The sequence below is a fragment of the Crinia signifera genome, chromosome 6 (genome assembly GCF_055691185.1).
Source record: "Crinia signifera chromosome 6, ASM5569118v1, whole genome shotgun sequence".
In the NCBI taxonomy this organism is placed as follows: domain Eukaryota; kingdom Metazoa; phylum Chordata; class Amphibia; order Anura; family Myobatrachidae; genus Crinia; species Crinia signifera.
The window spans coordinates 60,100,318-60,113,691 of NC_139222.1; the positions used below are offsets into that span (position 1 = coordinate 60,100,318).

The window sequence follows — 13,374 nt, forward strand, 5'->3', positions numbered from 1 at the left end:
GTTAGGAAACTTTTGTATTAGCTTACCTGGTGATAGAAGTAGAAGAGGGCAAAAAAGTGCCTGTATTTCACCTACAGCCATACCACATTGGATAGGCCCAATCTCATCTGATCTTGGAAGCTAAGCAGTGTTGGGCCTGGTTAGTACTTGGGTTGGAGACCACATGGGAACACCAGGTGCTGTAGGTTTTTTCACATTACAGGCAAATTGTTTTTATTCTCTAGCTATTTATATTGGAAACTTTTTCTTTTTATTGCCAGCACAGACATTTGGAAGAGGTCAAACAGACACAATAGCCATCACCTAAAGACTTACCACACTGTTTAGGCTCAATTCCAACTGCTTTTGGCAGCTAAACAGTGTTGAGCCTCTTTTGTAGTTTAATTTAAGACCCCCTGCTAATATCATGTCCTGTAGGTCTTTTTACATTACCAACACATGATTTTTTTCAGTAAGCCAATACAGTTAGGAAACTTTTGTATTAGCTTACCTGGTGATAGAAGTAGAAGAGGGCAAAAAAAGTGCCTTTAACTCACCTACATCCATACCACATTGGATTGGCCCAATCTCGTCTGATCTTGGAAGCTAAGCAGTGTTGGGCCTGGTTAGTACTTGGGTGGGAGACCACATGGGAACACCAGGTGCTGTAGGTTTTTTCACATTACTAGCAAATTGTTTTTATTCTCTAGCTATTTAAATTGGAAACTTTTTCTTTTTATTGCCAGCACAGACATTTGGAAGAGGTCAAACAGACACAATAGCCATCACCTAAAGACTTACCACACTGTTTAGGCCCAATTCCAACGGCTTTTGGCAGCTAAACAGTGTTGAGCCTCTTTAGTAGTTTAATTTAAGACCCCCTGCTAATATCATGTCCTGTAGGTCTTTTTACATTACCAACACATGATTTTTTTCAGTAAGCCAATACAGTTAGGAAACTTTTGTATTAGCTTACCTGGTGATAGAAGTAGAAGAGGGCAAAAAAGTGGCTTTAACTCACCTACAGCCATACCACATTGGATAGGCCCAATCTTGTCTGATCTTGGAAGCTAAGCAGTGTTGGGCCTGGTTAGTACTTGAGTGGGAGACCACATGGGAACACCAGGTGCTGTAGGTTTTTTCACATTACTGGCAAATTGTTTTTATTCTCTAGCTATTTATATTGGAAACTTTTTCTTTTTATTGCCAGCACAGACATTTGGAAGAGGTCAAACAGACACAATAGCCATCACCTAAAGACTTAACACACTGTTTAGGCTCAATTCCAACTGCTTTTGGCAGCAAAACAGTGTTGAGCCTCTTTTGTAGTTTAATTTAAGACCCCCTGCTAATATCATGTACTGTAGGTCTTTTTACATTACCAACACATGATTTTTTTCAGTAAGCCAATACAGTTAGGAAACTTTTGTATTAGCTTACCTGGTGATAGAAGTAGAAGAGGGAAAAAAAGTGACTGTATCTCACCTACAGCCATACCACATTGGATAGGCCCAATCTCGTCTGATCTTGGGAGCTAAGCAGTGTTGGTCCTGGTTAGTACTTGGGTGGGAGACCACCTGGGGACACCAGGTGCTGTAGGTTTTTTCACATTACTGGCAAATTGTTTTTATTCTCTAGCTATTTATATTGGAAACTTTTTCTTTTTATTGCCAGCACAGACATTTGGAAGAGGTCAAACAGACACAATAGCCATCACCTAAAGACTTACCACACTGTTTAGGCTCAATTCCAACTGCTTTTGGCAGCTAAACAGTGTTGAGCCTGTTTAGTAGTTAAATTTAAGACCCCCTGCTAATATCATGTCCTGTAGGTCTTTTTACATTACCAACACATGATTTTTTTTAAGTAAGCCAATACAGTTAGGAAACTTTTTTATTAGCTTACCTGGTGATAGAAGTAGAAGAGGGCAAAAAAGTGCCTGTTTCTCACCTACAGCCATACCACATTGGATAGGCCCAATCTCGTCTGATCTTGGAAGCTAAGCAGTGTTGGGCCTGGTTAGTACTTGGGTGGGGGAACACCAAGTGCTGTAGGTTTTTTCACATTACTGGCAAATTGTTTTTATTCTCTAGCTATTTAAATTGGAAACTTTTTCTTTTTATTGCCAGCACAGACATTTGGAAGAGGTCAAACAGACACAATAGCCATCACCTAAAGACTTACCACACTGTTTAGGCTCAATTCCAACTGCTTTTGGCAGCTAAACAGTGTTGAGCCTCTTTTGTAGTTTAATTTAAGACCCCCTGCTAATATCATGTCCTGTAGGTCTTTTTACATTACCAACACATGATTTTTTTCAGTAAGCCAATACAGTTAGCAAACTTTTGTATTAGCTTACCTGGTGATAGAAGTAGAAGAGGGCAAAAAAGTGCCTTTAACTCACCTACAGCCATACCACAATGTATAGGCCCAATCTCGTCTGATCTTGGAAGCTAAGCAGTGTTGGGCCTGGTTAGCACTTGGGTGGGAGACCACATGGGAACACCAGGTGCTGTAGGTTTTTTTTACATTACTGGCAAATTGTTTTTATTCTCTAGCTATTTAAATAGGAAACTTTTTTATTTTTATTGCCAGCACAGACATTTGGAAGAGGTCAAACAGACACAATAGCCATCACCTAAAGACTTACCACACTGTTTAGGCCCAATTCCAACTGCTTTTGGCAGCTAAACAGTGTTGAGCCTGTTTAGTAGTTAAATTTAAGACCCCCTGCTAATATCATGTCCTGTAGGTCTTTTTACATTACCAACACATGATTTTTTTTAAGTAAGCCAATACAGTTAGGAAACTTTTTTATTAGCTTACCTGGTGATAGAAGTAGAAGTGGGCAAAAAAGTGCCTGTATCTCACCTACAGCCATACCACATTGGATAGGCCCAATCTCGTCTGATCTTGGAAGCTAAGCAGTGTTGGGCCTGGTTAGTACTTGGGTGGGAGACCACCTGGGAACACCAGGTACTGTAGGTTTTTTCACATTACTGGCAAATTGTTTTTATTCTCTAGCTATTTAAATTGGAAACTTTTTTCTTTTTATTGCCAGCACAGACATTTGGAAGAGGTCAAACAGACACAATAGCCATCACCTAAAGACTTACCACACTGTTTAGGCTCAATTCCAACTGCTTTTGGCAGCTAAACAGTGTTGAGCCTCATTTGTAGTTTAATTTAAGACCCCCTGCTAATATCATGTCCTGTAGGTCTTTTTACATTACCAACACATGATTTTTTTCAGTAAGCCAATACAGTTAGGAAACTTTTGTATTAGCTTACCTGGTGATAGAAGTAGAAGAGGGCAAAAAAGTGCCTGTATCTCACCTACAGCCATACCACATTGGATAGGCCCAATCTCGTCTGATCTTGGAAGCTAAGCAGTGTTGGGCCTGGTTAGTACTTGGGTGGGAGACCACCTGGGAACACCAGGTGCTGTAGGTTTTTTCACATTACTGGCAAATTGCTTTTATTCTCTAGCTATTTATATTGGAAACTTTTTCTTTTTATTGCCAGCACAGACATTTGGAAGAGGTCAAACAGACACAATAGCCATCACCTAAAGACTTACCACACTGTTTAGGCTCAATTCCAACTGCTTTTGGCAGCTAAACAGTGTTGAGCCTCTTTTGTAGTTTAATTTAAGACCCCCTGCTAATATCATGTCCTGTAGGTCTTTTTACATTACCAACACATGATTTTTTTCAGTAAGCCAATACAGTTAGGAAACTTTTGTATTAGCTTACCTGGTGATAGAAGTAGAAGAGGGCAAAAAAAGTGCCTTTAACTCACCTACAGCCATACCACATTGGATAGGCCCAATCTCGTCTAATCTTGGAAGCTAAGCAGTGTTGGGCCTGGTTAGTACTTGGGTGGGAGACCACCTGGGAACACCAGGTGCTGTAGGTTTTTTCACATTACTGGCAAATTGTTTTTATTCTCTAGCTATTTATATTGTAAACTTTTTCTTTTTATTGCCAGCACAGACATTTGGAAGAGGTCAAACAGACACAATAGCCATCACCTAAAGACTTACCACACTGTTTAGGCCCAATTCCAACTGCTTTTGGCAGCTAAACAGTGTTGAGCCTGTTTAGTAGTTAAATTTAAGACCCCCTGCTAATATCATGTCCTGTAGGTCTTTTTACATTACCAACACATGATTTTTTTTAAGTAAGCCAATACAGTTAGAAAACTTTTTTATTAGCTTACCTGGTGATAGAAGTAGAAGAGGGCAAAAAAGTGCCTGTTTCTCACCTACAGCCATACCGCATTGGATAGGCCCAATCTCGTCTGATCTTGGAAGCTAAGCAGTGTTGGGCCTGGTTAGTACTTGGGTGGGAGACCACCTGGGAAAAACCAGGTGCTGTAGGTTTTTTCACATTACTGGCAAATTTTTTTTATTCTCTAGCTATTTAAATTGGAAACTTTTTCTTTTTATTGCCAGCACAGACATTTGGAAGAGGTCAAACAGACACAATAGCCATCACCTAAAAACTTACCACACTGTTTAGGCTCAATTCCAACTGCTTTTGGCAGCTAAACAGTGTTGAGCCTCTTTTGTAGTTTAATTTAAGACCCCCTGCTAATATCATGTCCTGTAGGTCTTTTTACATTACCAACACATGATTTTTTTCATTAAGCCAATACAGTTAGGAAACTTTTGTATTAGCTTACCTGGTGATAGAAGTAGAAGAGGGCAAAAAAGTGCCTTTAACTCACCTACAGCCATACCACATTGGATAGGCCCAATCTCGTCTGATCTTGGAAGCTAAGCAGTGTTGGGCCTGGTTAGCACTTGGGTGGGAGACCACATGGGAACACCAGGTGCTGTAGGTTTTTTCACATTACTGGCAAATTGTTTTTATTCTCTAGCTATTTATATTGGAAACTTTTTCTTTTTATTGCCAGCACAGACATTCGGAAGAGGTCAAACAGACACAATAGCCATCACCTAAAGACTTACCACACTGTTTAGGCTCAATTCCAACTGCTTTTGGCAGCTAAACAGTGTTGAGCCTCTTTTGTAGTTTAATTTAAGACCCCCTGCTAATATCATGTCCTGTAGGTCTTTTTACATTACCAACACATGATTTTTTTCAGTAAGCCAATACAGTTAGGAAACTTTTGTATTAGCTTACCTGGTGATAGAAGTAGAAGAGGGCAAAAAAGTGGCTTTAACTCGGCTACAGCCATACCACATTGGATATGCCCAATCTCGTCTGATCTTGGAAGCTAAGCAGTCTTGGGCCTGGTTAGTACTTGGGTGTGAGACCACATGGGAACACCAGGTGCTGTAGGTTTTTTCACATTACTGGCAAATTGTTTTTATTCTCTAGCTATTTAAATAGGAAACTTTTTCTTTTTATTGCCAGCACAGACATTTGGAAGAGGTCAAACAGACACAATAGCCATCACCTAAAGACTTACCACACTGTTTAGGCCCAATTCCAACTGCTTTTGGCAGCTAAACAGTGTTGAGCCTCTTTAGTAGTTTAATTTAAGACCCCTGCTAATATCATGTCCTGTAGGTCTTTTTACATTACCAACACAAGATTTTTTTCAGTAAGCCAATACAGTTAGGAAACTTTTGTATTAGCTTACCTGGTGATAGAAGTAGAAGAGGGCAAAAAAGTGGCTTTAACTCAGCTACATCCATACCACATTGGATATGCCCAATCTCGTCTGATCTTGGAAGCTAAGCAGTGTTGGGCCTGGTTAGTACTTGGGTGTGAGACCACATGGGAACACCAGGTGCTGTAGGTTTTTTCACATAACTGGCAAATTGTTTTTATTCTCTAGCTATTTAAATAGGAAACTTTTTCTTTTTATTGCCAGCACAGACATTTGGAAGAGGTCAAACAGACATAATAGCCATCACCTAAAGACTTACCACACTGTTTAGGCCCAATTCCAACTGCTTTTGGCAGCTAAACAGTGTTGAGCCTCTTTAGTAGTTTAATTTAAGACCCCCTGCTAATATCATGTCCTGTAGGTCTTTTTACATTACCAACACATGATTTTTTTCAGTAAGCCAATACAGTTAGGAAACTTTTTTATTAGCTTACCTGGTGATAGAAGTAGAAGAGGGCATAAAAGTGCCTGTACCTCACCTACAGCCATACCACATTGGATAGGCCCAATCTCGTCTGATCTTGGAAGCTAAGCAGTGTTGGGCCTGGTTAGTACTTGGGTGGGAGACCACCTGGGAACACCAGGTGCTGTAGGTTTTTTCACATTACTTGCAAATTGTTTTTATTCTCTAGCTATTTAAATTGGAAACTTTTTCTTTTTATTGCCAGCACAGACATTTGGAAGAGGTCAAACAGACACAATAGCCATCACCTAAAGACTTACCACACTGTTTAGGCTCAATTCCAACTGCTTTTGGCATCTAAACAGTGTTGAGCCTCTTTTGTAGTTTAATTTAAGACCCCCTGCTAATATCATGTCCTGTAGGTCTTTTTACATTACCAACACATGATTTTTTTCAGTAAGCCAATACAGTTAGGAAACTTTTGTATTAGCTTACCTGGTGATAGAAGTAGAAGAGTGCAAAAAAGTGCCTGTATCTCACCTACAGCCATACCACATTGGAAAGGCCCAATCTCGTCTGATCTTGGAAGCTAAGCAGTGTTGGGCCTGGTTAGTACTTGGGTGGGAGACCACCTGGGAACACCAGGTACCGTAGGTTTTTTCACATTACTGGCAAATTGTTTTTATTCTCTAGCTATTTATATTGGAAACTTTTTCTTTTTATTGCCAGCACAGACATTTGGAAGAGGTCAAACAGACACAATAGCCATCACCTAAAGACTTACCACACTGTTTAGGCTCAATTCCAACTGCTTTTGGCAGCTAAACAGTGTTGAGCCTCTTTTGTAGTTTAATTTAAGACCCCCTGCTAATATCATGTCCTGTAGGTCTTTTTACATTACCAACACATGATTTTTTTCAGTAAGCCAATACAGTTAGGAAACTTTTGTATTAGCTTACCTGGTGATAGAAGTAGAAGAGGGCAAAAAAGTGCCTTTAACTCACCTACAGCCATACCACATTGGATAGGCCCAATCTCGTCTGATCTTGGAAGCTAAGCAGTGTTGGGCCTGGTTAGTACTTGGGTGGGAGACCACCTGGGAACACCAGGTGCTGTAGGTTTTTTCACATTACTGGCAAATTGTTTTTATTCTCTAGCTATTTATATTGGAAACTTTTTCTTTTTATTGCCAGCACAGACATTTGGAAGAGGTCAAACAGACACAATAGCCATCACCTAAAGACTTACCACACTGTTTAGGCTCAATTCCAACTGCTTTTGGCAGCTAAACAGTGTTGAGCCTCTTTTGTAGTTTAATTTAAGACCCCCTGCTAATATCATGTCCTGTAGGTCTTTTTACATTACCAACACATGATTTTTTTCAGTAAGCCAATACAGTTAGGAAACTTTTGTATTAGCTTACCTGGTGATAGAAGTAGAAGAGGGCATAAAAGTGCCTGTATCTCACCTACAGCCATACCACATTGGATAGGCCCAATCTCGTCTGATCTTGGAAGCTAAGCAGTGTTGGGCCTGGTTAGTACTTGGGTAGGAGACCACATGGGAACACCAGGTGTTGTAGGTTTTTTCACATTACAGGCAAATTGTTTTTATTCTCTAGCTATTTAAATTGGAAACTTTTTCTTTTTATTGCCAGTACAGACATATGGAAGAGGTCAAACAGACACAATAGCCATCACCTAAAGACTTACCACACTGTTTAGGCCCAATTCCAACTGCTTTTGGCAGCTAAACAGTGTTGAGCCTGTTTAGTAGTTAAATTTAAGACCCCCTGCTAATATCATGTCCTGTAGGTCTTTTTACATTACCAACACATGATTTTTTTCAGTAAGCCAATACAGTTAGGAAACTTTTGTATTAGCTTACCTGGTGATAGAAGTAGAAGAGGGCAAAAAAGTGCCTTTAACTCACCTACAGCCATACCACATTGGATAGGCCCAATCTCGTCTGATCTTGGAAGCTAAGCAGTGTTGGGCCTGGTTAGTACTTGGGTGGGAGACCACCTGGGAACACCAGGTGCTGTAGGTTTTTTCACATTACTGGCAAATTGTTTTTATTCTCTAGCTATTTATATTGGAAACTTTTTCTTTTTATTGCCAGTACAGACATTTGGAAGAGGTCAAACAGACACAATAGCCATCACCTAAAGACTTACCACACTGTTTAGGCCCAATTCCAACTGCTTTTGGTAGCTAAACAGTGTTGAGCCTGTTTAGTAGTTAAATTTAAGACCCCCTGCTAATATCATGTCCAGGGCCGGTGCAAGGCACCGGAGCGCCCCAGGCGAGTCGGGGTGGGGGCGCCCCGGTGCCGGGGGGGGGTGTACCTGTTCTGCGGCGCTGTGTATGTAAAGTTGGCGGCGGAGGCAGCGGGGGTCCCTGCAGTCCATTAGGAACCACGAGCGCTATCCGCCGGGCTATGCGGAAGCGCTTCTAGTGTGAAAACACTGGCAGCACGCTGATTGGCTGAGATCAGCGTGCGCCGTGCTGCCAGAGTTTTCACACTAGAAGCGCTTCCGCATAGCCCGGCGGATAGCGCTCGTGGTTTCTAATGGACTGCAGGGACCCCCGCTGTCTCCGCCGCCAACTTTACATACACAGCGCCGCAGGACAGGTACCCGGGCGGCACAAAATGCCGCCCTCCAGTGGCCGGCGCCCTAGGCAAATGCCTAGATTTGCCTAGTGGTGGCGCCGGCCCTGATCATGTCCTGTAGGTCTTTTTACATTACCAACACATGATTTTTTTTAAGTAAGCCAATACAGTTAGGAAACTTTTTTATTAGCTTACCTGGTGATAGAAGTAGAAGAGGGCAAAAAAGTGCCTGTATCTCACCTACAGCCATACCACATTGGATAGGCCCAATCTCGTCTGATCTTGGAAGCTAAGCAGTGTTGGGCCTGGTTAGTACTTGGGTGGGAGACCACCTGGGAACACCAGGTGCTGCAGGTTTTTTCACATTACTTGCAAATTGTTTTTATTCTCTAGCTATTTAAATTGGAAAATTTTTCTTTTTATTGCCAGCACAGACATTTGGAAGAGGTCAAACAGACACAATAGCCATCACCTAAAGACTTACCACACTGTTTAGGCTCAATTCCAACTGCTTTTGGCAGCTAAACAGTGTTGAGCCTCTTTTGTAGTTTAATTTAAGACCCCCTGCTAATATCATGTCCTGTAGGTCTTTTTACATTACCAACACATGATTTTTTTCAGTAAGCCAATACAGTTAGGAAACTTTTGTATTAGCTTACCTGGTGATAGAAGTAGAAGAGGGCAAAAAAGTGCCTGTATTTCACCTACAGCCATACCACATTGGATAGGCCCAATCTCGTCTGATCTTGGAAGCTAAGCAGTGTTGGGCCTGGTTAGTACTTGGGTGGGAGACCACCTGGGAACACCAGGTACTGTAGGTTTTTTCACATTACTGGCAAATTGTTTTTATTCTCTAGCTATTTATATTGGAAACTTTTTCTTTTTATTGCCAGCACAGACATTTGGAAGAGGTCAAACAGACACAATAGCCATCACCTAAAGACTTACCACACTGTTTAGGCTCAATTCCAACTGCTTTTGGCAGCTAAACAGTGTTGAGCCTCTTTTGTAGTTTAATTTAAGACCCCTTGCTAATATCATGTCCTGTAGGTCTTTTTACATTACCAACACATGATTTTTTTTCAGTAAGCCAATACAGTTAGGAAACTTTTGTATTAGCTTACCTGGTGATAGAAGTAGAAGAGGGCAAAAAAGTGCCTTTAACGCACCTACAGCCATACCACATTGGATAGGCCCAATCTCGTCTGATCTTGGAAGCTAAGCAGTGTTGGGCCTGGTTAGTACTTGGGTGGGAGACCACCTGGGAACACCAGGTGCTGTAGGTTTTTTCACATTACTGGCAAATTGTTTTTATTCTCTAGCTATTTATATTGGAAACTTTTTCTTTTTATTGCCAGCACAGACATTTGGAAGAGGTCAAACAGACACAATAGCCATCACCTAAAGACTTACCACACTGTTTAGGCTCAATTATAACTGCTTTTGGCAGCTAAACAGTGTTGAGCCTCTTTTGTAGTTTAATTTAAGACCCCCTGCTAATATCATGTCCTGTAGGTCTTTTTACATTACCAACACATGATTTTTTTCAGTAAGCCAATACAGTTAGGAAACTTTTGTATTAGCTTACCTGGTGATAGAAGTAGAAGAGGGCAAAAAAGTGCCATTAACTCACCTACAGCCATACCACATTGGATAGGCCCAATCTTGTCTGATCTTGGAAGCTAAGCAGTGTTGGGCCTGGTTAGTACTTGGGTGGGAGACCACATGGGAACACCAGGTGCTGTAGGTTTTTTCACATTACTGGCAAATTGTTTTTATTCTCTAGCTATTTAAATTGGAAACTTTTTCTTTTTATTGCCAGCACAGACATTTGGAAGAGGTCAAACAGACACAATAGCCATCACCTAAAGACTTACCACACTGTTTAGGCCCAATTCCAACTGCTTTTGGCAGCTAAACAGTGTTGAGCCTCTTTAGTAGTTTAATTTAAGACCCCCTGCTAATATCATGTCCTGTAGGTCTTTTTACATTACCAACACATGATTTTTTTCAGAAAGCCAATACAGTTAGGAAACTTTTTTATTAGCTTACCTGGTGATAGAAGTAGAAGAGGGCAAAAAAGTGCCTGTATCTCACCTACAGCCATACCACATTGGATAGGCCCAAACTCGTCTGATCTTGGAAGCTAAGCAGTGTTGGGCCTGGTTAGTACTTGGGTGGGAGACCACATGGGAACACCAGGTGCTGTAGGTTTTTTCACATTACAGGCAAATTGTTTTTATTCTCTAGCTATTTAAATTGGAAACTTTTTCTTTTTATTGCCAGTACAGACATTTGGAAGAGGTCAAACAGACACAATAGCCATCACCTAAAGACTTACCACACTGTTTAGGCCCAATTCCAACTGCTTTTGGCAGCTAAACAGTGTTGAGCCTCTTTAGTAGTTTAATTTAAGACCCCCTGCTAATATCATGTCCTGTAGGTCTTTTTACATTACCAACACATGATTTTTTTCAGTAAGCCAATACAGTTAGGAAACTTTTTTATTAGCTTACCTGGTGATAGAAGTAGAAGAGGGCATAAAATTGCCTGTATCTCACCTACAGCCATACCACATTGGATAGGCCCAATCTCGTCTGATCTTGGAAGCTAAGCAGTGTTGGGCCTGGTTAGTACTTCGGTGGGAGACCACATGGGAACACCAGGTGTTGTAGGTTTTTTCACATTACAGGCAAATTGTTTTTATTCTCTAGCTATTTAAATTGGAAACTTTTTCTTTTTATTGCCAGTACAGACATATGGAAGAGGTCAAACAGACACAATAGCCATCACCTAAAGACTTACCACACTGTTTAGGCCCAATTCCAACTGCTTTTGGCAGCTAAACAGTGTTGAGCCTGTTTAGTAGTTAAATTTAAGACCCCCTGCTAATATCATATCCTGTAGGTCTTTTTACATTACCAACACATGATTATTTTCAGTAAGCCAATACAGTTAGGAAACTTTTGGGTACTTATGAGTTATCTGGGCGCCCGATTTTTTGATTGTATGCCTTAAGTTAAGGCATACAGTCAGATGCGATGCGATATCGCATCGCATCGCATCGCATGCGACCATCGGATGCGATGACCCGATTTTTCCATAGGAATCAATGTTAAAATGGACTGAGTCCATTTTAACATGGAATTCAATGGGAAAAGGGGTCCTTTTCATACCCCTACTATCCAAGTGGGCATGGAGTTGGATATAAACCTGTGGCGAGCGTAGCGAGCCACCGAGCCCGAAGCGTGGCGAGCGAAGCGAGCCCCGCGAGGGGACGGTATTCTCTGTCCCCTCGCGGGGCTCGCTACGCTCGCCACGCTACGGGCTCGGTGGCTCGCTACGCTCGCCACAGGTTTATATCCAACTCCATGCCCACTTGGATAGTAGGGGTATGAAAAGGACCCCTTTTCCCATTGAATTCCATATTAAAATGGACTCAGTCCATTTTAACATTGATTCCTATGGAAAAATCGGGTCATCGCATCGCATCGCATCGCATCCGATGGTCGCATGCGATGCGATGTGCCCGATCCGACCCGATTTAGAAATCGGGCGCCCAGTTAACTCACAAGTACCAACTTTTGTATTAGCTTACCTGGTGATAGAAGTAGAAGAGGGCAAAAAAGTGGCTTTAACTCACCTACAGCCATACCACATTGGATAGGCCCAATCTCGTCTGATCTTGGAAGCTAAGCAGTGTTGGGCCTTGTTAGTACTTGGGTGGGAGACCACATGGGAACACCAGGTGCTGTAGGTTTTTTCACATTACTGGCAAATTGTTTTTATTCTCTAGCTATTTAAATTGGAAACTTTTTCTTTTTATTGCCAGCACAGACATTTGGAAGAGGTCAAACAGACACAATAGCCATCACCTAAAGACTTACCACACTGTTTAGGCCCAATTCCAACTGCTTTTGGCAGCTAAACAGTGTTGAGCCTCTTTAGTAGTTTAATTTAAGACCCCCTGCTTTTATCATGTCCTGTAGGTCTTTTTACATTACCAACACATGATTTTTTTCAGAAAGCCAATACAGTTAGGAAACTTTTTTATTAGCTTACCTGGTGATAGAAGTAGAAGAGGGCAAAAAAGTGCCTGCATTTCACCTACAGCCATACCACATTGGATAGGCCCAAACTCGTCTGATCTTGGAAGCTAAGCAGTGTTGGGCCTGGTTAATACTTGGGTGGGAGACCACATGGGAACACCAGGTGGTGTAGGTTTTTTCACATTACAGGCAAATTGTTTTTATTCTCTAGCTATTTAAATTGGAAACTTTTTCTTTTTATTGCCAGTACAGACATTTGGAAGAGGTCAAACAGACACAATAGCCATCACCTAAAGACTTACCACACTGTTTAGGCCCAATTCCAACTGCTTTTGGCAGCTAAACAGTGTTGAGCCTCTTTAGTAGTTTAATTTAAGACCCCCTGCTAATATCATGTCCTGTAGGTCTTTTTACATTACCAACACATGATTTTTTTCAGTAAGCCAATACAGTTAGGAAACTTTTTTATTAGCTTACCTGGTGATAGAAGTAGAAGAGGGCATAAAAGTGCCTGTATCTCACCTACAGACATACCACATTGGATAGGCCCAATCTCGTCTGATCTTGGAAGCTAAGCAGTGTTGGGCCTGGTTAGTACTTGGGTGGGAGACCACATGGGAACACCAGGTGTTGAAGGTTTTTTCACATTACAGGCAAATTGTTTTTATTCTCTAGCTATTTAAATTG

At 41.3% G+C, this 13,374-nt stretch overlaps 20 non-coding genes and 7 pseudogenes across 20 annotated transcripts; all 27 read left to right on the plus strand.

Moving 5' to 3' along the window:
* The first annotated feature begins 69 nt into the window (after positions 1-69).
* Positions 70-188, plus strand: LOC146016374 (5S ribosomal RNA). Its single transcript, XR_014449268.1, has one exon. It is a non-coding gene; the product is annotated as a 5S ribosomal RNA (ribosomal RNA).
* Positions 189-534: 346 nt separating this feature from the next.
* LOC146016975 (5S ribosomal RNA) lies at positions 535-653 on the plus strand. The gene has a single exon (XR_014449852.1). It is a non-coding gene; the product is annotated as a 5S ribosomal RNA (ribosomal RNA).
* A 345-nt stretch (positions 654-998) lies between these two features.
* Positions 999-1,117, plus strand: LOC146016763 (5S ribosomal RNA). Its single transcript, XR_014449642.1, has one exon. It is a non-coding gene; the product is annotated as a 5S ribosomal RNA (ribosomal RNA).
* Positions 1,118-1,462: 345 nt separating this feature from the next.
* LOC146010918 (5S ribosomal RNA) lies at positions 1,463-1,581 on the plus strand (annotated as a pseudogene).
* Positions 1,582-1,927: 346 nt separating this feature from the next.
* Positions 1,928-2,036, plus strand: LOC146011641 (5S ribosomal RNA; annotated as a pseudogene).
* Positions 2,037-2,381: 345 nt separating this feature from the next.
* LOC146010555 (5S ribosomal RNA) lies at positions 2,382-2,500 on the plus strand (annotated as a pseudogene).
* A 348-nt stretch (positions 2,501-2,848) lies between these two features.
* LOC146014578 (5S ribosomal RNA) lies at positions 2,849-2,967 on the plus strand. The gene has a single exon (XR_014447527.1). It is a non-coding gene; the product is annotated as a 5S ribosomal RNA (ribosomal RNA).
* Positions 2,968-3,313: 346 nt separating this feature from the next.
* On the plus strand, positions 3,314-3,432 carry LOC146015589 (5S ribosomal RNA). Its single transcript, XR_014448506.1, has one exon. It is a non-coding gene; the product is annotated as a 5S ribosomal RNA (ribosomal RNA).
* A 346-nt stretch (positions 3,433-3,778) lies between these two features.
* Positions 3,779-3,897, plus strand: LOC146016101 (5S ribosomal RNA). Its single transcript, XR_014449003.1, has one exon. It is a non-coding gene; the product is annotated as a 5S ribosomal RNA (ribosomal RNA).
* Positions 3,898-4,243: 346 nt separating this feature from the next.
* On the plus strand, positions 4,244-4,363 carry LOC146015416 (5S ribosomal RNA). Its single transcript, XR_014448337.1, has one exon. It is a non-coding gene; the product is annotated as a 5S ribosomal RNA (ribosomal RNA).
* Positions 4,364-4,708: 345 nt separating this feature from the next.
* On the plus strand, positions 4,709-4,827 carry LOC146016855 (5S ribosomal RNA). Its single transcript, XR_014449737.1, has one exon. It is a non-coding gene; the product is annotated as a 5S ribosomal RNA (ribosomal RNA).
* A 345-nt stretch (positions 4,828-5,172) lies between these two features.
* On the plus strand, positions 5,173-5,291 carry LOC146011144 (5S ribosomal RNA; annotated as a pseudogene).
* Positions 5,292-5,635: 344 nt separating this feature from the next.
* On the plus strand, positions 5,636-5,754 carry LOC146010931 (5S ribosomal RNA; annotated as a pseudogene).
* A 345-nt stretch (positions 5,755-6,099) lies between these two features.
* Positions 6,100-6,218, plus strand: LOC146015600 (5S ribosomal RNA). Its single transcript, XR_014448517.1, has one exon. It is a non-coding gene; the product is annotated as a 5S ribosomal RNA (ribosomal RNA).
* Positions 6,219-6,563: 345 nt separating this feature from the next.
* LOC146016139 (5S ribosomal RNA) lies at positions 6,564-6,682 on the plus strand. The gene has a single exon (XR_014449038.1). It is a non-coding gene; the product is annotated as a 5S ribosomal RNA (ribosomal RNA).
* A 345-nt stretch (positions 6,683-7,027) lies between these two features.
* On the plus strand, positions 7,028-7,146 carry LOC146015612 (5S ribosomal RNA). Its single transcript, XR_014448528.1, has one exon. It is a non-coding gene; the product is annotated as a 5S ribosomal RNA (ribosomal RNA).
* A 345-nt stretch (positions 7,147-7,491) lies between these two features.
* LOC146016929 (5S ribosomal RNA) lies at positions 7,492-7,610 on the plus strand. Its single transcript, XR_014449808.1, has one exon. It is a non-coding gene; the product is annotated as a 5S ribosomal RNA (ribosomal RNA).
* A 345-nt stretch (positions 7,611-7,955) lies between these two features.
* LOC146015623 (5S ribosomal RNA) lies at positions 7,956-8,074 on the plus strand. Its single transcript, XR_014448539.1, has one exon. It is a non-coding gene; the product is annotated as a 5S ribosomal RNA (ribosomal RNA).
* Positions 8,075-8,876: 802 nt separating this feature from the next.
* On the plus strand, positions 8,877-8,995 carry LOC146015338 (5S ribosomal RNA). Its single transcript, XR_014448263.1, has one exon. It is a non-coding gene; the product is annotated as a 5S ribosomal RNA (ribosomal RNA).
* Positions 8,996-9,340: 345 nt separating this feature from the next.
* LOC146014579 (5S ribosomal RNA) lies at positions 9,341-9,459 on the plus strand. The gene has a single exon (XR_014447528.1). It is a non-coding gene; the product is annotated as a 5S ribosomal RNA (ribosomal RNA).
* Positions 9,460-9,805: 346 nt separating this feature from the next.
* Positions 9,806-9,924, plus strand: LOC146015636 (5S ribosomal RNA). Its single transcript, XR_014448551.1, has one exon. It is a non-coding gene; the product is annotated as a 5S ribosomal RNA (ribosomal RNA).
* A 345-nt stretch (positions 9,925-10,269) lies between these two features.
* On the plus strand, positions 10,270-10,388 carry LOC146015905 (5S ribosomal RNA). Its single transcript, XR_014448812.1, has one exon. It is a non-coding gene; the product is annotated as a 5S ribosomal RNA (ribosomal RNA).
* Positions 10,389-10,733: 345 nt separating this feature from the next.
* LOC146015239 (5S ribosomal RNA) lies at positions 10,734-10,852 on the plus strand. The gene has a single exon (XR_014448167.1). It is a non-coding gene; the product is annotated as a 5S ribosomal RNA (ribosomal RNA).
* Positions 10,853-11,197: 345 nt separating this feature from the next.
* Positions 11,198-11,316, plus strand: LOC146015335 (5S ribosomal RNA). Its single transcript, XR_014448259.1, has one exon. It is a non-coding gene; the product is annotated as a 5S ribosomal RNA (ribosomal RNA).
* Positions 11,317-12,279: 963 nt separating this feature from the next.
* Positions 12,280-12,398, plus strand: LOC146016679 (5S ribosomal RNA). Its single transcript, XR_014449561.1, has one exon. It is a non-coding gene; the product is annotated as a 5S ribosomal RNA (ribosomal RNA).
* Positions 12,399-12,743: 345 nt separating this feature from the next.
* LOC146011107 (5S ribosomal RNA) lies at positions 12,744-12,862 on the plus strand (annotated as a pseudogene).
* A 345-nt stretch (positions 12,863-13,207) lies between these two features.
* LOC146010984 (5S ribosomal RNA) lies at positions 13,208-13,326 on the plus strand (annotated as a pseudogene).
* The last annotated feature ends 48 nt before the right edge of the window (positions 13,327-13,374 follow it).